Below are 6000 nucleotides of genomic sequence, written 5' to 3'. Positions count from 1 at the left end.
ATGCTACCAATAGACCCTCACTTTCAGCCCAATACGTTTCCTTGATAAAGCAACGGTGCTCAGGTTACCCAGGTTCCCTGTGGGAATGAATGAATGTAAGGTGGGGACTCATTTCAGACATAAGCTTGCAGGAGAGTAGGAACTTCTTCCTTTTCACATCCTATGGCACAAATTTAAAAGTAGCTGTGCAATCATCTCTATGCTGAAAGTCAACAAGAAATTGGTATCTAATCAGGGATGGAAGTGACTTCATTTACCACATAGCTACTTCCAAGAGTATCTAAATGAAAATGAGACTAATTAAAATCTTGTAGTCTTTAAGATCAGTTAGTTTAAGGCATAAAGATAGTCAAAAATTTGTTCAAGTATTCTTGGGCTAGTAAATGCATGCCCGATCTGAGCCTACTTCCCATCTCATTTCGGGAGACTAAAGCAAATTAGGCATTTGGCAAGGCTTACTATTGTTATTAAGAAAAATAAGAATACAGGCCACAGTTTACATAATACCAGGGTCAGCTGCCCACAAAAAACAAGTAACAAAAGCTCAAGGCATTCTGATTTCCTCCAAAACACTAACCCCAAGCATAAACATAAACAAATGTTTTGTCCCTATCATCATTTTACCCAAAGATGATTCAGTGAAATGTGTTAATGGGTAATAAGGAAGACCTTTTCAGGATCACTGGGACAGGTATAGGATCCTGCAGCAAGATTTGAGCACAAATCAGAATACAGTATGAGCAAGGAGGGATTCATAGCAAGGAACGGATGGAGATCATATAAATGAACATTTTATATAATACATACACCTCTGTGCACCTATATATGTGTGTGTATTTCACTTTTATATGTTATTATAAAATGTGTATAAATATATATCAGGAATACTGACTATGGCAAGTCCACATATTCATGATTCTATCAGTAATGTCTATTTTAAGATAAGAAATTCCACAAAGTCTTCTACACTGTAAGAATTGATGAAAACAATTCTCCATGATCTCCTTTTACTTTCTTTTTTTGCACATCTTCCTGATTACTGTTTGTCTCAGACTTTCTTTTCAATTGTTAATGATCAATCTTGAAAGACAGAGATAATGTCTGCTTTACCATCTGTTATGAATGATTTAGATTCTTTAAGCTCAGAGTTCTCCTCCTGTAATACAACCCACTGCATTGGCATACACCCATCCTGCCCTGTGTGCATTGCCTTCATGAGCCTTGGGAGCAAAGAGAATCTACAGAGCCTTGTTACAGCTGCTTGCTTTGCTGTAATAGAGTCCTCTGTCTCTGACCCACGTAGCTCATGTCTTACGCCAGCACTATACCATGCGGGGGGGGGGGGGTTCACTTGCAAGGAGTGTAAAATCATAGCTTTTTGGTTCTTGGCAGAAGTATAGCAGACAAGAATGTTTATTTTATTATGTAGATAAATCAGCATAAAAATGGGTGCTTATGGAAAAATAAAGCACCCATTGGATTTTTACCAAGTAGGTTATCTTACGATCCAGAGAAAGTCAAAAAGACAGAATTCTGGGTAGGGTCTCCCCAAATACTTAGCTAGGCTACTGGGGACTGGGTTAAGTAGAGCCCTTTCGATGGTCACGTCCTCAGGATGTTCATTGTGAAAGCAAAGCTTAACAAACGATGGCCTGTGAACAAAATCTGGTCACCATCTGTTTTAGTAAACACTGTCTAGCAATGATCTAAGGTTGCTTTGCACTACAATGGGAGAATTGAGTGACACAGTAGAGACCATATAACCTGCAGAGCTTGAAACAGTTACTATCTGGCTCCATGAAGGGACTCCAAAGGAGACATGACATGAGGAGCAGAGAATTCCCATAGGACATGCCCAAAGCAAATGGAGCAAAACAGTATGTGCTCATAGAAAGCTATAGCCACACACACGTGTGCATACACACATGCACACACACCTCCAGCCCATATGCACACAGTATTTATTTGCACAATTAGAAGCTTGGCCTCTGGAGCTGCATTAGGTTCAGATCTAAGGCCTTGCCACTTGCTGGCTAAATGATCTTGGCTAAATTACTTAACTTCTCTGTGCCTTCATTTTTGTTCTTATTAACTGTAACATCGCTGGAGTTCTGTGAGAATTAAAACTGCATAAAATAACCCTCCAGTGCAGAATAAACAATATATAAGTATTTATTATTATTTATTATCACTTTCCAGAAAAGTAATGTGAGTAAACTCTGAAGATAGGGTAAGTAATTTTTTTCAACAGCTAGATAAAAAGGAGAAGCCAAGTTACTCTCAGCACTGATTCCAACACCTGGGATTTTTCCTACTGTAATTATATTACCTCTCAGTAATAAAGTCTTATTGAACTTATAAATAAAATCACTACAATAAAATTTCTTTACCTTTTTTCAACAATACTTTTATTTCTAAAATTCCAATTCATGGTTCATTTACAGGCAGATCCTACAGGCCTCATTGCTATCTGTGTCCCATCAGAGCTTTATTTGAATGTGCTGTACCAAATAGTTGTACCCGACACTTGGGATGACTACTTTTGGAAGTGAAGTCCATATTTATTATTAAACTAACTGTGTCCATGACTTTTAAAATTAAAAGCCTAAGCAGAGCACTTGCTAGTAATCTATATAATACTCAAGTCAGTTTCAAAAACGAATAGTATTTTTAACTCTAGAGGCTGAAGCAAGAGGACTGCAAGTTCAAGCCTAGCCTGGGTGATTTATCAAGACCCTATCTCAAAACAAAAAATACAGAAAGGCCTGGAATGTAACTCAGTTTGAAGGCTTTCAATACCAACTACTACAAAAGGAAAAAAAAAAAAAGTACTTGTAAATACTAATCTCTAAATGAATTGACACTAGGAAAAAATACTCCAAGAACAGTGATATTTTCCACATAGTCTCTAACTCACTTTTAAGTTGAATTTAAAAACATAGTGTGCATTATAGACTTTGAATGTGGCTAAAATGCACCATTCCACAAACCCCTCCCCACCTGTCATCTCCAGATTCCTGCCTTCAGGGGATGCATACTATGGTGATGTATGGCTGAGAAACAAATAAAAATTTAGTTTCAATAAAAAGGAAAGGCCAGGATCCATATGATTGTTCATATTCCTTTGAGTTTCCAGGGAAGCATTTTTCATGGATGACAATGCTTTCTCACCAGCAAGGGAAAAATACTTCTGAAATCTGATGCCCACTTACTGAAAGGACAGAGCAGACAAATCTTCATTACGGTTCCTGCTCAGAGACTTGAGCCACAGATTCTATTCACCTGTCCATTCCTCCACTTAATTACTATTTCTAAAGTTACATATGAATTTTCATGAACATGAATTTGGATGTCCAGAAGTGAAACTCTTGATTTATGATTCTGACTGAACCACAGCTACAAGAACCCCTGCACACACAGTAGTTGCCAAGGCTTTGAGTTTGTAAGCCATAGTCAGGATTGGAACTCCACTCTCTGTGGTTTCAGACATCACCCTCATATTGTCTAGATCTGATTTTGACTATATTATACATTATCCCCAGTCAAGCACTTAGTCCTGTAGGAGAAATTTAGAATATTCTTCTCGTGCTGCAGCAACTGAGGAGGTTACAGATTCCATATAGCACATTGAAGTCTTAGACTGTTTTATGATGCTGTAACAAAATACTTGATGTTGGGTAATGTATAAAGAAGAGATTTGGCTCATGATTCTAGTGGCTGGAAATCTAATCACTATGGTTTTTGAACCTGGCTGTGTCACTACATGGTGGGCACCACCACATGGCAAGAGAGCACGACAGAAAGAGACAAGAGAGGACAGCAACCTGGTGAGAAGGGGTGGGGGAAGTCTTCTGTTTTTTGTTTTTGTATACACAAATTTCTCTGAGGAAGCTAAGCCACTCCTGTGAGACCTAACCCACTCCCGGACACCAGCATTAATCCCTTCATGAGGGTGGTCATGACCCAGTCAGTTCTCATCAGGACACGTCTTTTAATGGTTCCACCATCTCTTGCACTATTACACTGAGGATCAAGCTTATGGCACAAGAATCATTGGGAAACAAGCCATACTCAGACCACGCCCGCTTCTGTGAGACTGGGCCTTGAATGGCTGTGTGGAATTGCATTTGCATTGTTTTGTGTTAATTTGCATTTGACATGTAGTATGATGAAAACTTTACACTTAAGTCATTAAGGACTAGGGATTGATTATCATCATAGAAATGCATAACTGTCTTCATCTATTTTCCAAGTAGATTATCTTTTTCTTAGTGATGTATAGATCTTTCCTTATTAGGACATCTACATTTTGTTTGCTATAATTTTCTCTGCCGAGTGTAATTGTTCCCAGTGTATTTTGCTGTTGAGAATTTAAAAGTTTTATATACCTAAACATATCATATATTTTCTTTTATAGCTTCTCTTTCTTGTCTTCCCACAAAGAAAGGACCTCCCTTTGCTAAGATTACAGTTTTCCCAATTCCATTTATTGAATAAGCTATCATTTTCCCACTAGGAAGAAAAAGAAAAAAAGCTACCTTTATCAGGTAAGTCCCACCTACATATTTAAATCTGTCTGGAATCATACTTTTTTATATCTTTACCATGCTAATTTATTATTTTCTGCTTTGTAACAAGCTTTTGATAGGTGATAGAATCAATTCCTTTACATTATTCTACTTCAAAATATTCTTGGTATTTCATTCTTCTAGATACATTTGGCTGTCTACCTGTCAAGTCCAGGAAAAAATGAGCTGGGATTCTAATGGAAATTGTACCAACTGTGTACGTCACTATGGGGAGCACTGAGATCTTTCTCCTGCAGTTTCCCATCAAAGAGCATGCTGTGTCTCTGCTGTGTCTGTTCACATTCCATTAAACTTTTGTAGTTTTTTCTTGCATATTTCTTGTTAAATTTTTTTCTAGTTACTTCATACCATTTGTTGCTATTGCAGATGTATTCTCTTTTTATAATTGGCTATTAAAATTTTATGGCTCCACATTTAACTGGTAAAACAGCATAGATGAACTTCAAAGACCTGTCTGAGAACGCAATTTAGACTCTTCCTGTTGAATAATTTTGTAGAACTTAGTTGGGAGAGTCATTATGCATAATTGTCTCAAAGATGCAAAAGTAAACAGGAGGACAAAGTGTCTTTGTCATGCACTGGATTAAAAAGTGGAATCTGACTAGCATTTATTATAGCAGCTCTGCCTCAAACTCTTGGCTAATTCCACTTTGACATTAGGCCATTTGGCCATGAAAACCCTCTTCAGGACTAACTAGTTGCTTTTTAAAAACATTATATTTTATCATCTCTATTAATCTCTTGGTTTTTATTCCTTCTGAGAAACTGCTCTGTATTTTTTAGAACCTTTGGGGTTTTTTTGTGGTGCTGGGATCAAACCTAGGGCCTCATGCAAGTTTGGGAAGTGCTTTACCACTGAGCAAAACCCAGCTCCTAGCACTCTGTGTGTGTGGTGGGGGGGCGGGGGGGGGTACTGGGGACTGAACTCAAGGCCCTGCACTGAGCTACATCCCCAGCCCTTTTGCTTTGTTTTGAGACAGAGTCTCGCTAACCTGTCCAGACAACTTGTAGTTCTGCTTCAGCCTGCTGAGTAGGTGGGATTACAGGTGTGCACTACCATTCATGACTGCTTAGAACTATTTTTAACTTAAAGAAGTATATTTAAAGAGTGATCTTATTGATAACTTTAAGCATGAACAAAAGAATGTTAGAAAGGAATCTGAATACTAAAGGACATCTATAAATGTTAAACTGTCAATACCTTTCTCAGTGAGAGAAAGATCAGGCAGCTGAAGCCATGAAAAGCACACCGAGTTTATTTAATCAACTGTTCCTAAAGCATTGTGGGCATAAAGGAGGACAGTGACAAGGCAACAGCGTTGTCCTGAGAGCAGCAGTGAGTTTTGGGTGCAAGATTTCTGAGTGGCAGATATACCCTTTAGGAGACGTGGGTTAGCTCAACCATAGTAAC

This window comes from Cavia porcellus, unplaced genomic scaffold (genome assembly GCF_034190915.1).
Source record: "Cavia porcellus strain 051 isolate PalLab524CR breed Dunkin Hartley unplaced genomic scaffold, mCavPor4.1 scaffold_27, whole genome shotgun sequence".
Taxonomy (NCBI): Eukaryota; Metazoa; Chordata; class Mammalia; order Rodentia; family Caviidae; genus Cavia; species Cavia porcellus.
This window is presented reverse-complemented; position numbering follows the sequence as displayed.